This window comes from Scyliorhinus canicula, chromosome 8 (genome assembly GCF_902713615.1).
Source record: "Scyliorhinus canicula chromosome 8, sScyCan1.1, whole genome shotgun sequence".
NCBI lineage: Eukaryota > Metazoa > Chordata > Chondrichthyes > Carcharhiniformes > Scyliorhinidae > Scyliorhinus > Scyliorhinus canicula.
The window spans coordinates 75,041,546-75,062,585 of NC_052153.1; the positions used below are offsets into that span (position 1 = coordinate 75,041,546).

Below are 21,040 nucleotides of genomic sequence, written 5' to 3' on the forward strand. Positions count from 1 at the left end.
GTGAGGAAGTCCTGTTCAAACTTGTGCATGAAGATGTTGGCATATTGAGGTGCAAATTTGGTCCCCATGGCTGTTCCGTGCGTCTGGATGAAGAATTTGTTGTCGAAGGTTTCCTACAGAAACTCAGCACCCATGGACCAGTTGAACCAGGAACATTCCTCGTCACAATGGATGTCTCGGCACTCTACACCAGCATCCCCCATGACGACGGCATTGCTGCAACAGCCTCAGTCCTCAACACCGACAACTGCCAATCTCCAGACGCAATTCTGCAACTCATCCGTTTCATTCTAGACCACAACGTCTTCACCTTCGACAACAAATTCTTCATCCAGACGCACGGAACAGCCATGGGGACCAAATTTGCACCTCAATATGCCAACATCTTCATGCACAAGTTTGAACAGGACTTCCTCACCACACAGGACTTTCAACCGATGCTATACACCAGATACATCGATGACATTTTGTTCCTTTGGACCCACGGCGAGACATCACTGAAACGACTACACGATGACATCAATAAGTTCCATCCCACCATCAAACTCACCATGGACTATTCTCCAAATTCAGTTCCATTCTTGGACACACTCGTCTCCATCAAGGACGGTCACCTCAGCACCTCGCTTTACCGCAAGCCCACAGATAATCTCACGATGCTCCACTTCTCCAGCTTTCACCCGAAACACATTAAAGAAGCCATCCCCTATGGACAAGCCCTCCGTATACACAGGATCTGCTCAGACAAGGAGGAGCGCAACAGACACCTACAGATGCTGAAAGATGCCCTCGTACGAACGGGATATGGTGCTCGACTCATTGATCGACAGTTCCACCGCGCCACAGCAAAAAACCGCACCGACCTCCTCAGAAGACAAACACGGGACACCACTGACAGAGTACCCTTCGTCGTCCAGTACTTTCCTGGGGCGGAGAAACTACGACATCTTCTTCGCAGCCTCCAACACATCATCAGCGAGGATGGACATCTTGCCAAGGTCATCCCCACACCCCCACTACTGGCCTTCAAACAACCGCGCAACCTCAAACAAACCATTGTTTGCAGCAAATTACCCAGCCTTCAGAACAGCAACCACAACACCACAAAACCCTGCCAGGGTAATCTCTGCAAGACATGCCAGATCATCGACATGGACACCACCATTACACGTGGAAACACCACCCACCAGGTACGCGGCGCATACTCGTGCGACTCGACCAATGTAGTCTACCTCATACGCTGCAGGAAAGGATGTCCCGAAGCGTGGTACATTGGCGAGACCATGCAGACACTGCGACAACGAATAAACGGGCATCGTGCGACTATCAACAGGCAGGACTGTTCCCTTCCAGTTGGGGAACACTTCAGCAGTCAAGGACATTCAGCCTCTGATCTCCGGGTCAGCATTCTACAAGGAGGCCTTCAGGAGACGCGACAACGCAAAATTGCTGAGCAAAAACTTATAGCTAAGTTCCGCACGCATGAATGCGGACTCAACCGGGATCTGGGATTCATGTCGCATTACATTCGGCCCCCACCAACAAGCCTGGACTTGCAGAGGCCTACCGACTGAACTGGCTTGGGACAATTCACACCTCTTTAACCTGGAGTTACCTCTCTCTCTGCATCTTTGATGATTTGATTGCCTGCAGGTGCTCGCATTCCGGGGCATCTCTGACTGTGTCTATATAAACATTTCTGGAACAAGCCTTTCCATTCACCTGAAGAAGGAGCCGTGCTCCGAAAGCTCGTGTTTGAAACAAACCTGTTGGACTTTAACCTGGTGTTGTAAGACTTCTTACTGTGCTCACCCCAGTCCAACGCCGGCATCTCCACATCGTAGATTATTTAGGCACTTTTCCACCTGGACTTTGGTTTTCCATCTCAAATACCAATTCACTGGGATGGCACTAATGTAATTCAAATTGGGGTTTCTGAAGTTCTTTATCTTTGCTTGTGATTCAGATTGTGTGCTGGCCAAAGTGAAATTCCAGTGAATCTCTGGGTAATCCAGTCAGCTGTTCTCCAGAAGCTATGCAGTGACCCTCTGGGCTCGTATGGTCTGCATTTCTGTACTCCATCCAGAATAGGTTTAGAATCTAGTGACCTATTTAAAATCTACCTGAACCCATAAATATTGACAGTTATTGGTGACTAACAATAGAATGTTTCGATTCAGTTTTTTAAAAAGTTTAAAAATGGAAGTTAAATGACGATGTTTACTTACTTCGTTGTTGCTGGAGCTTAATTGTGTTACAGTTTCCTTTTGGTTAAGGAAAGTGAAAAATCAGAATCAAGGTGCTTTAAAAGTTGTTTTTGATCAGTGGTGTCTCCGGCTCCAACTCATAGTGGAGAGGAGGCAAGACAGCAAATAAGAAAAGTTGAACAATTGAGGTGCGCCATTTGATGATTTTTGTGCTTTTTTGGAACAGAAATCAGGCAAGTGATGATCAGTTCTTTTCTCTGAATTGAATGAAAATGTCAGGTTTTTTTTCTGTCTTTAGTGGATCAGGGCTCCAATCATACCTGCCAGAAAATGTTAAAATAGAAATAAACAGGATGGAATTATCTCACTGCAACTGTATTTATATAAAAGCTGTTGGCTAGAGCCATTGTTTGTTCAACATTAAATATATGTTATTGTGATCCTGTCAAGAAGCATTAACTTTTAAAGAAGTCCAAATGCCCAGTAATTAACTGCCCGCACTATGCCACAAGATTTTAAGTTCTTAAACAAAAGCTTTATTGCATGCAAAAATAAATGACAAACTAAGCACCACTACCGTGTCATTATAGTTAAAAAGACTTGTGCCAAAACTCAATTCTACTTGGTTCCCCATCACCCGTGAGTTCCTTTAGAAATCTTGAAGGTTCATTCATTTCTTCAGGAACCAACCCAAAGATATGCCAAAGCCCTCTGAAAGTCACATCGCTTACCCTTCAATTTTCTAGCTGTTCTTTGAGATAAGATTCTATGTGGGCCCTTGCATTAGCTTTTTGACTACACGGCCCTCCACCTTTTCTTTGCAGATCTCATGCTCCGCCAGGTTTCTGGCAGATACGCAACTGCCTTCTCACTATTTTCAAAGCTAACTGCTGTCTGCTTTCTACCACAACACCTTGTGAGGACCCCTGTAGATTTCTTCTACTAGCTGCAAGTTGGAGCAAATCTTCCAGCTGCTTTCCCCTCTCAAAATCCAAACTGAGAATCAGCCCCACCCACATTCCACACTGCGAATTATGTTAGTATTTTCGCTGTTTAAGTGCAGGCATGACTAATTTTAATTTCTATTAGCTCTCCAAACTCTTGAGTTGCAGCCCACACAAGACCAAATCTGTAATTGCTGCTGGCCCCAAGCAGAAACTTGCTTCTGTCAGCAAGCGCACACAGATAAATTAAACAAAATAGCCTTCTAACCAAGGCACTTGGCAATGCGGCATGCTTTTGGATGGTTCAAACAGAACTGCAAATGCATTATTTTACCTTCAGTGTTACTCTTTGATTATGTAACTCATATGAATAATTTATATTGGTAATTAAATTTTACAACTATTTCTCCAAGCTCTGGCTCCACAAAGGGGTCCAGAAATGGGTCACCCATTATTTAATACTTTTTCCCCATTAGCTCTCACCTTGTAAGATAAAGACCGGTTATCTTTTAAATGTAGTAAACCCAGGCTTGTTTAAATTGCATTTGCATCAGCGTTACTACCATTACTCTTGCCTTTCACTAATTAACCTCCAACCTAAAAACTATTTTCCTGAAACTAAGTCAAAACGTTCTGAACTAGATTTTTGCAACAATGTATATATCATTCTTCCTGGCTTTAAGATTAAAATTCATACATTTTGACAAATTTGGAATTTCCATCTTGATAATTAGCCAGGAGATAGTCCACTGCCTATTCTGGAGAGGATCACGTCCCCAAATAATGAATACAATGACTCTTTTGATATCAATGTGGTAAATGTTGCTTAGTGCAATGTAATATTTTGTGTTTGGATTGATTTGTAATGGTTTTCAGCTAAAATTTTGTTTTTATTCTTCATTGCATTGTTGAGACTATTTTGAAGATATTCTTGATTTCACTGTACAACTGCTTTATGTCTGAAATAATTGGTTCTGAAAGGTAGTGGAGATGCCATATGGGAACAATGTATGATGTCAAGACAATTTGAACATAGCAGTAACATTACTGGAGCACACACAAGTCAAAGGGACTGGTGTGGAGTGTAGTAATTAGTATACAGATGGTGCTGCTTGGTTTAATGGATGCCTTGTTGAAGAGTTGTAGAGTAAATTGTGTTGCATGCTGGATTAAACACTTGGCCACTGCAATGTGCAAATGTGCAACATACATAATGAACGTTGTTTCACAGTGAAGGATAGCTGGGTATAGTATTGAGGTCTCCTATTAAACTTAATGGCCTGAATCTTCCAAGGAGTGGCTGTTGTTGCCTGATTTCCACCCTGCTCAAATGTTTCTCCTTCTTGATGCTGTTCTCCTTTTCCTTTCTGATCGTCTGAATTCGTATTTAGCAAAAATGCAGAAAGCAGCGTCCGTCCCAAGAGCTCTGACGCAGCAGAACAGTCGGGGGAAAACCTCTTGCGAGCAACCTGTTGGAAGTTTATAGGTCCAGTTTGAATGTTAATGAATGGGTAGGGTGGCAGGGTGTGTGTGGTAAGTGGGCAAAGTGGGTTATGTGGAAGGGTGGATGTTACGGCACCCTGGGCTAGGGTGTGGTCAATTCCAGCTCCACTTTATCCGGAGTTTCAACACAATTGATTTAGCCGATAATTCTTATGAAAAATACGTGAAGTCTTTGGCCCTTGGCTGCCCAATAATTATAGTCACCAGGGTTGTAAATTTAAACACAATTGCTTTATATTCATAATAAAAGTAAGAATGAAATGTACGCAAATGCTTTTTTGTTCAGAACAAAAACTGTAACAAAGATGCAGCAAAAACAACTTGTTAACTATTATCTAATTCAGTAATTTTCAAACCCATGAGTCACGGGCAAGTGTTGGGAAGGTCATGGAGCCATGCTTTGCGGCGTTTCCGATTGCGGGAAGTAGTGCCCAACAGCTGCGACCGGTTTTTAAAAATGGCGGCAGCTGCCCCACACGTGCATGACGCCCTCAGCGGTGCGCAGGCCCGGAGTCGAGCGAGGCAGCCAGCCTCCTCCCGACATCAGCTTGCTGACCCCGGAGCAGTTTAAAAAAAAAAAAAAAAAAAAAAATCGTTGGAGTCTTCCAGCCTGGAGCGGCGGCAGAGAGCAGGTCACATGCTCTCGTACACTGACGCAACGTGACCTGGGTGAAGAGAGATTCCTCCAAGCAACCGGACTGAAGAATTTAAAATGGGTCGTTTTGTAATGAGGAAGCGAGGGCCAGAGCGACAAACAGGCCAGGATTTCACACCAAGTAGAACATAGAACAGTACAGCACAGAACAGGCCCTTCGGCCCTCGATGTTGTGCCGAGCAATGATCACCCTACATTAAACCCACGTAACCCGTATACCCGTAACCCAACAATCCCCCCATTAACCTTACACTATGGGCAATTTAGCATGGCCAATCCACCTAACCTGCACATCTTTGGACTGTGGGAGGAAACCGGAGCACCCGAAGGAAACCCACGCACACACGGGGAGGACGTGCAGACTCCACACAGACAGTGACCCAGCCGGGAATCGAACCTGGGACCCTGGAGCTGTGAAGCATTGATGCTAACCACCATGCTACCGTGAGGCCCCTGCGAGTCTGCTGGAGATAGCAGCTCAGGAGAATCCACAGCAGGACAAAACAGTGCCTGGTGTGATATCCAGAGCCTCTGCTGAATAGGCCATTAAAAAGGAGCTGAAATCAGGAACAAAGCAATATAAGGATTTTTTAAGGTATGGCTATATTAATTGTGCCAATGCAAATCAGGATACGAAGCCCAAGTGTTATATGCAGGGAGGTACTGGCAAATGAAAGTTTAAAACCCTCAAAACTTCAAAGGCGAGTTTGAGGACAAACCTCTTTATTTTTTTCAACGGATGCTGTGAGAACTTAAATTGTCAGCAGTAGTCTTTCGCAGAAATGTGACATTGAATGACAAAGCAAGTGAGATCATGAGGACCAAAAATGATATGTCATGAAGTTTGGCTGGTGTGGGTCCCAAAGTCCATTTGTCGCTTCTTCCTCTCTGCCAGAAACTCTGCGGTCGGGGCCTTGGAGTACCACCTGTCAACCTCCAGGGTGGAGTAGATGTTGCTGCCTGGACACCCTCTCTCCCCTGTCTCTGCGAGCCTTAGAGGTGATTATTTCTCCCCTAATCACAGCCTTCAGTGCCTCCCAAATGTGAAAGGTGAGACTTCTCCGTTCTGGTTGTTAGTGACGTTTCTGCCTTTGGCCTGTGATATTTTCTGGCAGAAGACCTTGTCAGCCAAGAGGGTGGTGTCCAACCTCCATGTGTGGCGATGGGCAACCTCCGTCTCCAACATCACATCCATGTAATGTGGAGCGTGATCCGAGATTGCAATTGCAGAGTATTCCTCTCTTACTATCACTGGACGCACCGATTTCCCCACTACAAAGAAGTCGATACAGGTGTAGACCATGCGTACTGGCGAGAAAAACGAGAATTCCTCCTCACTTGGGTGAATATACCGCCAGGGGTCCACTGCTCCCATCTGCTCCATGAACGTTCCCAGTTCCTTAGCCATGTCTGCTGTTTTCCCCATTCTGGGGTTTGACCTTTCCATCAGTGGGTCCTGTACACAGTTGAAGAAGTCTTCCCCCCACACACTCCCATCCCGCCATGATCAGTCAGTGCGTGTCTATGTTGGGGATTTCCGCTGTGATACTTATAATAAATTCCGTGTTGCCCAGTTGGACGCGTACACGTTTACCAGGAACCTGTTGACCATGACGTACCGTCCCCCTTGGTCCATAACCGTCCTCGACTTGGTGAATGTCGTCCTCTTACTAAATACCCCCCCTAGCTCTCGTCCCATAACAGGAATGGTAGGTCTGTTCCACCCAGCCCTACCTTACCCGTAGTCAGTCCTTCTCTCTCTGGTGCGTCTCTTGGAGGAAGACTGTGCCAACTTCCATAATTTTCAGGTGGTCGAAGGCTCAAGATCTTTTCACTGGGTCGTTAAGTCCATTGACGTTCCAGGCGACTATCCTGATTGGGGGGGGGGGGGTTTGTTTCTCTCCCCCCCCCCCCCCCTTACAGGATCAACCATGCTTACCTTGTGGAGGTGAGCCTGCACTCCGAGGTTTCCCTTTGTTCAGGGGCCACCCAAAAAGGCCGTGGCCGCTGTTCTCTCCATGAGCCCGGGCCCTTGCACCCTGCGGTTTCCGTTTGGCCAGAGTCCACCCAACATGACCGCCAATTGTGTGTATGTGCTGTGGGCAAGCCCCTGCACTCCGGGGTTTCTCTTTGTTCAGGGACTCTCCAATGTGTGGCTGCTTATGGTGCCACCCTGTTCCACGTTTCCGATTATTGATCTTCTGAAACCAGTCCAGAGCCCCTCATCCGATCTGACCCCCTCCTACGTCTGCTCTGTTCAGGTCCCGACTGTCCCATCCCCTCCTACGCCCTACAGCCCTTGCCCCCTCCTTCCTATGAGCTGGTTCCCTTGTTCGTAGTGAGACGAGGCAGGCGCACAAATGTGCCCATTTTTTCCTCACCCTTCGCCTCCTCTGTGTCTTCCTGACTGCTGCCTCTCGTTGCCTGTCCAAACGGATGAACTCGTCCGCCTCTGCCGGCGCAGTGAAATAATGTTCTTTGCCCTTGTACGTTATTCAGAGCATGGTTGGGAATAACATCCCAAAACTGATTTTGTGTTGTACAGGGTCACCTTTGCGTGGTTAAATTCAGCTCCGTGCTTTGCCAGATCCGCCCCAATGTCCTGGTACACTCTTAGTGTCCCTCCCAGTTGCACGCCTTCATCTGTCGAGCCCAGCGAAGGATCCTTTCTCGCATACTGATACTTGTGTAGCTTGGCTTTTATCGCCCTCGGCTGCTCGCTGGCCCTGGGCTTTGGTTGGAGTGACCTGTGAGCCCGGTTGATTGATCCTCGGTGGTTTGGGGAAGCTGTCCTTCCCAACCAGGTTGCCCAGCATTTAGGCCATGTATTCGGTTGGGTCCCTGCCTTCGATCCCCTCTGGCAGGCCCATATACGAATGTTCTACCTCCTCGACTGATTTTCCTGATCCTCGACCTTCACTTTTGGGCTCCCCTGGGTCACCACCAACCTCTTGATCTCGGCTTCCTGTCACCCGGATCTGTCGATTGCCTTTTCCAGCTCTTGGACCGTGTTTTCTGGGTTGCCAGTATCCCTGTCTCGGGCATGGCTGGGGACCCTCGCCTTGTGGGACTGCCAATCCGCTTGCTTCCGTTCCTGTCCCTTGCCGCAGTTTGTGGTGTCCCTGCAGGCCCTGTTGTTTCCTGCCATTTTGTTGTTCGTACCATTGTTGAGGGCGAGGGGATGTTTAAGTATGATTTGACGGGCTAAATTCTGCCAAAAGTGCCTATTTTCTGTCGTATGGAGGAGAGCCACCTGATGTGCGACTACTCAGCACATCCCCATCGCCAGAAGCCCCCAACTCCAATCTCGTACTCAGACCGAGGTTTATCCTGCAGCGCCGGGGGCGGTAACTTCGGAAACATAAACAACTCCTTCCTAACGAAGTGTCTAACTTGCAGATATCGAAACCCATTCCCCCACAGAAGTTGGAATTCCTCCAATGTTCGCTCCCAACTCTGCAAACATCCCCACCACAACAGGTCCCTAAAGCACTCAATCCTTGTTCTCTCCCATATCCGAAATGTGGAATCTAGGCCTGTTGGAGCAACCTGTGATTGCCACAGCCCGAGCCCGCAGTGACACCCCCTCCATCTTAAAATGATCCCATACACTTAGCACTGATACCACCACTGGGCTTGTGGAGTACCTGGCCGGCGAGAACAACAGCAGGAAAACATCCCACCTCTTAAAATCCTCTTTCACCTCCTCCACCAGATTCGTCAAGTTCAGCTTGTGCAATAGGGCCCAGCTATGCAGCACTCCTATCCCCAAGTATTAGAAACTCGGCCCGACCAGCCAAAACGGCAACTTCTCCAAATCTTCTCCCCTCACCCGCGCATTTCCTGCGAACATCTCGCTCTTTCCCATGTTGAGTTTGTACCCCGAAAAAGAGCCAATATCACAATGACCCTATCTATGCTTTCCACCGGGTTCGTAATATATGTGGCGATATCATGGTTGTGTTGTAATTCACCAACTGACTACTCAGAGTGTCATTAGTATATAAGTGAATATTAGTGTCAGGTGACCCCTCAGTCTGGCTGGATGAAGCTGGAGAGACGTTGCCTGTGCTTGATCTTGCTGTTATTCATCTGTTGTTTTGTATATAGTTTACCCACAGTTAATGTTAATAAATCGTTTATAGCTTTAGCTGCAAGTGTTCTTGTAATATAAATCAGGCCATCCGACAAGAACATGACAATATAAAGCAAAAGGTCATCTGCAAACTGGGAGACCTAGTGCTGCATTCCCTACCCACCTCCCGAGGCTCTAAGCACCATCACCAGAGGCTCAATTGCCAAAGCTAAAAGCAACAAGAGAAAGCGGACATCCCTGTCTCGTGCCCCGATGCAAGCCAAAACCCCCAAGCTCACATCGTTTGTACAAACACTCGTGTGGGGGCCCTATACAGCAACCCAACCCAATCTACCAACCCCTTCCCAAACCCAAACTGCCCAGCACCTCAAACAAATACTCCTGCTCAATCTGGTCAAATGCTTTCTCCGCATCCATAGACACTCTCACCTCCATTTCCTGCCCCTCCAGGGGCATCATAAACAGACTCAAGAGCCTTCTGATATTCGCCGACAGCTGCCGCCCTTTCACGAACCCCATTTGGTTCTCCCCTATCACCCCCAGCACACAGTCCCCTCGGCCCGATTGGGGCACCCAACCCTTACACCTTCCCTTCCTCGACCACAGGGAACTCCAGTCTGTCCAGAAACCAGCTCGTGCCCTCATCAGCCCCCTCCCCCAACCACCTCCCCAAGGCTCCAAACTACAGCCTATGGTAAAAGGCTTCAAAAATCCACTACCGTGATTCCGTGACCACCTTACCCCCAAATTCCTTCATCGACCAATCCCCCTGGCTGCCACCTGCTGCCTCAACTGGTCCGCGAGAATCCTGCTGGCCTTTTCCCCATGTTCATACATGTATGTATCCAGGTTTGGAACTTTCGCAAACACCGCCACAAAATCCACATCGTAAAAAACAAACAAAATCTACATCGTCCAAATTGATGGGCATATATATTCACCAGCACCAACCTCTTATTCACCATCACGGATCTGCCACAGAACTACCAGCCGAAAATGCCAGCCAAAAATGCTACCCTCTTACTCACCAGCATTGTTACCCCCCCACCCCTTGTCATATCTAGTCTTGAATGAAACACTGCTCCACTCACTCCTTTCTCAACCTTGTTAAATGACCTTTTAAATGAGTCTCTTACATGAATGTCACGTCTGCCTTCAAGCTCCTTAAGTGTGCAAAGACGTGGGACCTCTTGATCGGCCCATTTAGTCGCCTAATGTTCCAAGTGATCAGCCTGGTTGGAGCGCCCCAGGCGACTTCCTTCACCCCACCCCAATCAGCCATATCCAGAGTTTAATGAGCTCCTCCAGGCACAAGTCCCACCCACCTCCTGGGTCTCCTCAACATGACAGCTGCCATTCCCCACACTGCACTTCCGACAACACACCATCCCAAGCCCACCAACCGCACCTCCCAAGTCACAAAGAAAACCATCCCCACCCAAACACCCCAACTCCCCTCCCTCTGTCTCTCCACCACTCAACCCCCCCCCCCCCCAACACTGCACTTCCGTTAACTAGCCTATCAGCTAGGAGGGTGACCTCCACCTGAGGCAACTGCCTCTTCCCTCCTAAGACCCCCCTCCCACCAGCTTCTAGAACATTTGAGCCACAAATTTTATGGCCTGTGTCCCCTCGATCTCCTCGGGTAGTCCCACAATCCTGAGATCCTGCTTCCTCAAACGATTCTCCAAGTTGGCCACCTTCTCCCATAACATCTTCTGGTCCTCTGCCATCATCATCATTTTAGCTTCCAATGAGACTAAATGGTCCTCGTGGTCAGCCACCGACGACTCCACCTTCTGGAGCAATGCATGCTGTGCCTCCAGCCTCTGCTCCACTCGCTCTACGACAAGCCAAAGTGGCTCTGCCACCTTATCCAAGTCTTTTGAGGCCTCCTTCCTCGGCTGCTGGAATTTGGCTGTTAAGAACACCACTGGCTGCTACGAAGACCACTGTGCGGGCAACAACGCCACAGAGCTCTCCGCCATCTTCCCCTCTTCCACAACTCGAGAGTCCTCCTGAACTGACTGTTATTCTTTATTAGTTGCACTCCTCGTTTTGTAGGACTTAGACATTCCCGACCGAAGGAGGCTCACTACTTCTCACTGTTCTTTCATTTTCCACCTGCTTAACACCCTGCAAAACGGGCAAAAGGGACTAAAAAATCCAACCTCGGGCAGGAGTCACTTAATGTGTGACCACTCACTCCGTGGTCGCCTCCAGAGTCTAATTTCATAATCTTTTACTACAGGTAGCTTTTACAGCATATTCCTTTCCACATGTCCATCATGTTACTGTTACGCTTCACCTCACCATTTAAAATCCCATTACCTGGTGACAAAATAGAAATACTATGATGCAGATCAGTCAGCATCTATTAAGGGGAAAAGACGATGTGACATTTGAAATGTTTACCTGTCTTTTCTCTGTACAGGTCATAGATGTGGAAACAGGTCCAACCAGTCTTTGGTGTTTACACTTTTCTAAAACAAATAGTTCTAATCATATTTAACCACCCTATTCTCTTGAAAGCATTTTCCTTCATCTCTCTATCAATCTTGAATGTTGAGAGTTGCTGCCTCAAACACAAAGTCTGGAAGTAAACATCATAGTATCTTAGTTATCTAAGATGTTGCCTCCTAAATCTCTTGCATTTAACTTTACATCATTGCGACTACTTAATTACTAGAAATGGGATGCACCTATCCTTTCACAATTTTAAATTGTTCTATCACATTGCCGGTTACCTGCATTGCAACAAAATAAATCCAATTTTAAAGTTGTCCAACCTTTGAAAGAATTCTGTGAGCTTCGTCAAACAATTGTTACTTTTTGAAATCCCTGCTGGCTTCTTCTAACTTTTTTTCAGTATCCAAAAACGTGGTGATTTCACCCTTAGTTATCTACAGCTCTGACTCGAATTGTTGGATTTTGAATTCAAGCAGTGTGGGTTTTGTGACATTTCCCACACTGACCTATCTATTTCCAGCATTTTGGTTTCAGATTTCTGATATTTGCAGAGGAGAGTTTCTCTTTGATACTACGGACAAATAATACAATTAAAGTATGCAGTAAGGGATGTAACTAGACTCTCTTAGATCAGTGTGAATGCAGAGTGACATAAAAGCTTGTTATGCCAGGTGTAATCGCAGTAGAAGCTCTTACTGCAGGGTGATAATATCCCCTTCAATGTAGCATCATAATCCGGAGCAAAGTACAATCTTCCTTAGACTCGGGTGCTGCCAGAGGACTGGAGAATCTCTAATGTTACATCCTTGTTCAAAAAATGGTGCAAAGACCAGTCTCACAACTACAGGTCAGTCAGTTTAATGTTGGTAGTGGGAAGCCAAACCTAGTAATCCAAAGACCCAGGGTAATGCTCTTAATCGGGTTCAAATCCTGCCAAGGTAGATGGTGAAATTTGAATTCAATAAAAATCTGGAATTAAAAGTCTGATGATGACCATGAAACCATTGTCGATTGTTGTAAAAACCCACCTGGTTCACTAATGTCCTTTAGGGAAGGAAATCAGCCATCCTTACCTGGTCTGGCCTACTTGTGAATCCAGACTCTCAGCAATGCGGTTGACTCTTAAAATGCCTTTGAGATGACCTAGCAAGCCACTCTGTTCAAGGGCAATTAAGGATGGGCAATAAATGCTGCTGCCCCAGCCAGCGATGCTCACATCCCATGAATGAATTAAAAAAAAGTTGTTACTTGGGCACATAAGGGTAAATTAAGGAAAGCCTCATGATCGCTTTTGATCTCTAATCATAGAATTTACAGTGCAGAAGGAGGCTATTCGGCCCATCGAGTCTGCACCAGACCCTGAAAAGTGCACCCCACCCTTTCCCTGTAACCCAGTAACCCCACCTAATCTTTTTTGGACACTAAGGGCAATTTTCCATGGCCAATCCACCTAACCTGCACATCTTTGGACTGTGGCTGGAGCACCCAGAGGAACCCCACGCAGACATGAGAACACGCAGACTCCGCACAGACAGTGACCCAAGCCGGGAATTGTATCTGGAACCCTGGAGCTGTGAAGCAACTCTGCTAACCACTGTGCCACTGTGCTGCCCTAATAGATCGAGAGATTTCTTCTATTGCAAAGCCATTCTCTAGGCAACTTGCTCATTTATTTTAAACACTTCCTCTCAATAACTCCTGATTATCCTATTAATTCTAACCAGATTTAAATACTGGGTCATTTCTCCCAAAATCTCTATACTGAAGAAAAGATGAACGATCGATCATTTGGTAGTTTACCCCCTCCCTTGTCTCTAATCTTCAGTCTCACTTAGTTTCATTTGTTATTATTCTTTATCTATTTTGTTGCTGCTGCCTCTCTCAACTTTATTTCTTGTTCCTTTAAGCTCCAAATACAATCGTACATATTATCATCCCTACATTCTCACTTTGTTGAAACCACAGATTGTTGCAATAACAATAAAATAAGGATTATTAAATAAAGGTGTTGCCAAATATTAGAGTTGTCAGGAGGTGGAAACAGGCACCACAGAGGGAGATGGCTAAGAAGTGTTAGTGAACAGGAGGTAGGGGTTAAACGAGTGACCGTCAGTGATGGAATAGGGGACACACTGTAATCCAGTGGTAAATAAACCAAGAGAATATTATTAAGGTGAGGTGGCATAAGGCTGTGAAGGAATTTGAAAATGAAAAAGTGTGCATTTTGATATCTCATTGGACCATGGGGTGCCACAGAAACTTTAGGGGAATGGTTAACTGTCCTTGTGTGTTGGTAAGAACTTGGGGTTCAATGTTCCACATTGCATCTTATGTAGGGTTGAAAAATCGAAGGTAAGCATTGAGATGATGAAAGAACTTACTTGAATTTGGTGGCAGTGGTGGGGAAATGAGACACAAGAGGGTTGTGTGTTGAGAATTTAAGCTGAGCCCAGGAACCAGCAGTAAATCCAGTTTCTGAAACACCTTTGACTCAGCTTGAGGTGGTAGCCAGGATGCTAATGGATTTGAGGCCAGATGTTAGTAAATGTAGGAACCAATTTTCAAGCTGGGAGAAATTTTAGCTCTACCAGTTATGGGCAAACAATTGAAGAGAATATAATACAACCTTCGGATTGTTGGAAAGAGGAAAAATTCAAAATGGGCGGGGAGGTGGGTGAGGGTGTTGCATCATAACCATACATGTGGAAGATGGCCTTGTTGCATTTGATTCCAATTTATAAAAAAACACTACAAATTCCTGTAGCAAAATCACCCAAGACAATAAAGGTGCACTCCTACCTCCATCTACACATTTGCAATCCTGGAGATGCTGACTGGCCTGGTGTACATCTCAGCAATTTCCATTTTGAAAATTTTAAGTCTCCTTTTATTTGGAAAGAAAATGTAGATCCCAGAGTTTCCGACTTGAGCTTATCCTTTGCAGCAAACCGCTGTGCCTTACAAACGTGCTCCTGTTTCTCCTATCATTTCTCATTTGAAACTTTCCAATCTGGCTTTTGCAAATTGTCTCCTACTCTTCAGTTCATGGCATGAAAATGAAGAAGAGGGTGAGAGTCCATGGCTAATACGGTACATCAGTGGTGACTCTTTAGACAAAGGTAGAAAAAACTGGCTGGGCAATGTAATATCTGCAGTTGGAAAGATGTAAATAGAACTAGGAGACAGCAGTATAACCAAGAAACCCTGGAACTTGATCAATTGGTCAACAGCATTGAAGACATCAAAGAGGCTGATGAAATACAGAGCATAGGTCACAGTTGCATCAGATTTTGCTTGTGACTTTGAACATTGTGGTTTCCATGCAGTGGTTTGGCCTTGAACAGAGCAGTGGGAAAGATGGGAATACAACTCCGAGAATGCCAGATCTGCGATTGGAGCGGAACAATATTTTGCTTTCAGGGTGGGAGACTGTCCGTAACCATTTAATTATGTAGTTCAGGAAAGTGCTCGTCATTGATGTTTCTGAATCATCTTCTGCTGTTTAGAAGATCCAGACATCGCTATTTTCCAAGAACTTTGCAAGTTGTGATTTTAGCATGTACTTTTTGCTGCTAATATTGAGACCAGCTGTAGTTCTGAGTTTCTCCCTTCCCTAGCCTATTCAGCAAAACTTTGCCTCAGCTTCCCTTGCATTAGCTGTGAACACACCTATTTCTCTTTCTCTCCTACCTCTCAACATAACCTCTTCAATTTCATCTTGTTCACGAGAGCTACTTCTTGCTATCTTAACCCTATTCCCACTAAACAGTGGTCACCTAGCTTGCCATCTTGGCCCTTATGTCAGCTGGATAGTATTATAAATTGCCTTTCTTCAGGTTCAACCCCTCTCTCCTTCAAAACTGTTATCAATACCCCTTTCCTCAAAAAAAAGTACCTTTGACCCCTCTTGTAAATTACTGATCTTGACTTTCCTTTCCTTGTACCCGTTGCTGTCTTCCAAAGCCACCCATCTTTCTTGCAATCAGGTTTCTGCTTGCCAAAGCACTGAAAAGCCCATTATCAAAGTCCCAAATGGCACCCAATGTGACTGCGACCCAGGTATACTCTCCCTCCTTACTCTTCTTAACCTGCCTGAAGCCTTTGGCATGGATGACCACAGCAGTATCCTTCTCTGACATCTCTCTGTGTCCTGCTGCCCTCCCTTGGTTCCATTCTTATCTACCGTGCCATATAGCCGGGGGGAGGGAGGGGGGGAGATCACTTGCAATGGTTCCTTTTCCTGCTTCCGCACACCACCAGTGTATCCCAAGGATCTATCCTTGGCCCTGTCCTTTTCCTGTGTGCGTGCTTCCCTTCTACACCCTCATCTGAAACACACCAGTTTCAATATTATTCCAGATTCATCCCATCACAACCTCACTCAACTCCTTCCACATTCCGATTCGTCAAGCTGCTCGTTGATTTCCAACACTGAATGAGTGGAAATTTTCTCCAGCTAAATATTGCAAAGATTGAAACTTCTCTCCAATCCCGAACCAGTGACCCCACCTCTGTTCCTGGCAACAGTCTGAGGCTGAATCAGATTGGTGTTGAATTTAACTCCCAAGATATGACCACATATCTGCTTTCTCACTAATATTGTCTACTTTCACCCCGGAACAGCACCTGACTTTAATAATAATAATCTTTATTGTCACAAGTAGGCTTACATTGCAATGAAGCTCCTAATCGCCACATTCCGGCGCCTGTTCAGGTACACGGAGAATTCAGAATGTCCAAATTACCTACCAGCACATCTTTCGGGACTTGTGGGAGGAAACTGGAGCACCCGGAGGAAACCCACGCAGACACGGAGAACGTGCAGACTCCGCACAGACAGTGACTCAGCCAGGAATCAAACCTGAGACCCTGGTGCTGTGAAGCCACAGTGCTAACCACTGTGTTCCCGTCCTGCCCCACTTTAGATCATCTGTTAATCCATGACTTGACTAAATGTGACTATTTCAATGTGCTCCTAGCTGGTCTTCCATCTTCCACTTATCAATAAACTTTAAATCATTTAAAACCTTGCTGCCCGTCTCATGACTCGCACCAAGTCATGTTCACCCATCAACCCTGCACTTGCTGACTTATATTGCCTTTCCAGTCTGCAATGCCCCAATTTTAAATGTATCATTGTTGTTTTTAAATTCCTCTGTGCCGCTTTTCCTCTCTACCTCTGTAATCTCCTCCCAAGATTCTCCAAAATGTATGTGCTCTTTCATTTCTGGCATCTTATGCACCCCCAATTTTCATCACAGCAGCCATTGATGGCTCTACCTTCAATGTCAAGGCCCTAAGCTTCCCTCCCTAAATTTCTGCACCTTTCTCCCCCTCTCCGCCTTTAAAAAGCTCGTTAAAACTTACTTCTTTGAACAGACTTTAGGTCATCTGGCCGAATATCTCTATGTGGCTCAGTGTTGAATTTTGTTTGAAAATGCTCCTGCAAATTTCCTTGGGATATTTAAATGGAAGTTTTCCACATTTTTATGGAATTAAATACTAATACAATTCCACGCACAGCTCTTCCGATCTTGTTGCATTCACTTTTGCGGCATTGTGCATCCACAGGTTGTGGTAGTGTCACTTTACACATTGTTTAATGAAGGCAGCATGTTTATTCTTTCAAAGAAAAGTGCTGTGGGATAATTACTATGTGTGTAACTGGAGTAGAGATTTAAACTGGGCCTTTGTATAATTTTGGGGAATATTGGTTGTTAACTGCATTGAATGTAAGATTTTCAGCTCTGGAGTTTGTTTGAAATGTAATTTTCTTTTTCTGCTTTTCTTTTGAGAAGTCTGGTCTTGTACAACCGCAACATCCCTTCTTTCTTTCTTAAGTTTCACAACCTGTTTCCTTCACCAAGTTTTTGCTAGTGTTCTTGCACTTTGACTGGGTTTAAAAAAGAGCGGTTATCTAATGTTCATAAACCAGCTTGAGCTAGGAGGTGTTTGCAGTAGAATGATACTAGTAACTTAACCCTTTTTGCTGCAATCCTCGAGTCTTGAAAATTGACACAAAAAAGTTTCACCCCTTCCCCGTAAAGAAAAATCTAATTCATAATATTTTTCTGTTTAATCTCAATAATTCTTTACACCGACATCTAACACGCCGCCTACAGGACATACTCTGAACATTGTTAAAAGAGACATTTCCTGTGCAGTGTTTGGAGTAACAAACCACTGAGCTGACAGTATTTGTAGAAGCTGGTTCCACGAGTTACTGAAGGCATACATTTTGGAGCTCCTTGCTGTATGAGTTAGGTACCATAACTTTGTTCCTTGTTCTGAGCACTGCTAGGTTAATAATTTAATTTCTGGATTTGTTTGCTACTCCTTGAAACTGTAAATTTGTTCATACATGGGAACATGAGGAAAAAGTGTCTGCTCATAATTTGCACTAATTCTTTAACTCTCCTATTGTGGTTAACTTGTAATGTGTTCACCATATCTTTTTGATCAATCCAAACATTTTCTACGAGTGTGCAAATCCGTTTTGTTCATCATGTCTCAAGATTGTAAATTTGTTCGCATTTCTGTTGTCTGAATGCCTCTATGTATTGTTCTGACACCATATTCTGGTAATGTGGACAACCACAAAAATAACAATCCCAATAGGTTTAGTATAAAAAGCAATTGGATACTAGGCACTCGGAATAATTCTTGAATGACTTTAAACTTCCTCAGTTTACGAAACAGATTTTGCAATACTTTCTAATGTTGCAGCAAGATTTCTCACGGTCATATTCCATTTATATTGCTTAGAAAGTTGCCTCCTGTTCTTTACTAATGCGACCGCTGTCATGTGTTTTAAAAAAAACAAAATTTAGAAAGTGTATTCAAGTACAGGTGTAAGGTGAAGTTTGTACATGGCAATAATAGGACAGTGGTAGAATGGAGTTAATGGAGAAAAAACAAGCATCAGAAAAAGGGAATGTTACACTCCGTTCTAAAAGGAGGCGAAAGGCTCGTAATAGTTTTCCTTTGTAGCAGATATGTTTTTTTTTCCTCAGTCAATAGACATCTATTGCTTTAAATAAAGTGTCATCTGTAATATTTATGGAACTTGATGGAAATTGAAGAGCAAAATGGGTTTGGTGGGGAAAAGTTGAAATTAAAAAGTATATTATACAGACTAAAATTTTATTTTCAAAACTGGGTAATGTGTTAACATCCGACTGATTTGCTGTGGGCCATGGGCAAGGTGGCAGCAGTAGGCTGCGTTTCTTTAACAAATTCTTTTCAATCGATCAGAGGATCGGGTGGAAATGTTCTTTGTGTTCACTATCCGGCGATCTTACTAAAAATAGAAAAAATATGTATTTGGGTACATATGTTAACGTTTCACAAAGTTCAAAAACAATATCAAACAGCGATAGACTACCTTTGATGCAGTTGTTTTAAAACATTGATTGCAGCTACTTCCAAAGTAGCATGGAGCAATTTGACTGTTGCTTTGGGTTGCAGCATTGTCTATTGTCCAATGTGAAGCTCTTCCTGAGCCACCATTGGCATTTTGAGTTTTGGTTCTTTTCTTACAGGGAATAACATGGATACTGGCACAGTTCAGGGGTAGTAGGATTAATGCCTGAAGAATGCATGTGTTTTTTTACAATTTTTTTATTTGCATAAAGTACCAGATTTCTGGTGTGATTAGAAGACTACAATTCAGCTGTGGGAATTTCAGAACAGTGTAGGACATCTGAATCCTAATTACCTATCCCATGATTTTATGTTTTATTGACTCTACCGGTTTTATTTCTCTCTTTTTAAAAGAACTTGGGACTTTCTGGTTTATGGTTCAGACAGTCGGATTAGGATCCAATTTCTGATTTAGGTGAAAGAAAATCTCTGTGCCTTAAAGTGATTACTTTTTAATCCAGTAAACTAAAGGTCAACTTGGGTGTTCACCTAGTTTTTAAAAAAATATTTTTATTCTCCTTTTTCACAATTTTTCTCCCGAATTTACACCCAACAATCAATAACCAACAACAAATATCTCAAACCCCATAACAGTAACAACGATCCCATCCTCCCACCATGCCCAGACATCAGCCCGCATGTTAACATAAACAAATGACAAAGAAAAAAAAAGGAATCCGGGATTACCCATAGCCATCTTCAACATACATAGCCCCCCACACCCCACCCACCCTTCTCTTTCCCCCCCCCCAACTAATGTTCGATGTTATCCAGTTCTTGAAAGTGCATAATAAATAGTGCCCATGACTTGTAGAACCCCTCCGAGCTTCCCCTCATTTCGAACTTGACCTTCTCAAGGGTCAAGTATTCCAACAGGTCCCCTCGCCACGCCAGGGCACAGTGTGGAGAGGCCGCTCTCCATCCCAGCAGGATCCGCCTTCGGGCGATCAACGAGGCGAAGGCTATGATATTTGCCTCCGCACCCGTTTCCAACCCTGGCTGATCCGACACCCCGAATATGACTTCTCGGGGACCCGGGTCCAGCTTCACATGCACCACCTTGGAAATTACCCTAAACACCTCCTTCCAGTATTCCCCAAGCTTTGGACAGAACCAAAACATATGAACGTGATTAGCGGGGGCCCCGACCGCAACGTTCACCCCCATCTTCTACCCCTTCAAAGAATCGGCTCATCCTTGCCCTCGTGAGGTGTGCCCTGTACACCACCTTCAACTATATCAGCCCCAACCTCGCACACGAGGTGGAGGCATTCACTCTCCGGAGCACCTCACACCAGACCCCCTCCTCTATAACCTCTCCCAATTCTTCCTCCCACTTCGCTTTGATCCCCTCCAGTGGTGCCTTATCCTTTTCCAACATAGCTCCATATACCGCTGACACTGTCCCCTTCTCCAGTCCACTTGCCGCCAACCCCGTCCTCCAACAACGTGGAGGCCGGTTCCTCCGGGAATCTCTGTATCTCCTTCCTGGCAAAGTCCCGAACCTGCATATACCTAAACACTTCTCCCTGCTCCAGCCCATACTTCGCTTCCAGCTCCCTCAATCCTGCAAATCGACCCCGAAGAAACAAATCTTTTAGAGTCTTAATCCCCGTCTCTTCCCATTTCCGAAAGCTTCCGTCCCACCTCCCTGGCTCAAATCTGTGGTTCTCCCGGATCGGCATTTCCCTCGACCCTGCCACCACCCGAAGTGTTGGCGAACCTGCCTCCAGATTTTCAATGA

The 21,040-nt window shown here is 45.1% G+C and overlaps 1 protein-coding gene across 10 annotated transcripts in view; it reads left to right on the forward strand.

Annotated features, from left to right (window-relative positions):
• The window catches only part of sema4d (sema domain, immunoglobulin domain (Ig), transmembrane domain (TM) and short cytoplasmic domain, (semaphorin) 4D), a 277,830-nt gene that overhangs the window by 113,352 nt on the left and 143,438 nt on the right, over nt 1–21,040 (forward strand). For 3 of the 10 annotated variants that reach the window (XM_038804759.1, XM_038804758.1, XM_038804760.1), the window contains exon 1: nt 18,033–18,138. The exons of 5 other annotated variants lie outside the window; for them this stretch is intronic. The gene's annotated coding sequence lies outside the window, so the exon portion shown is untranslated. Of the gene's footprint in view, nt 1–18,032; nt 18,139–21,040 lie in introns of those variants that run through there. 2 more of the 10 variants (XM_038804750.1, XM_038804757.1) reach the window with 1 other exon arrangement.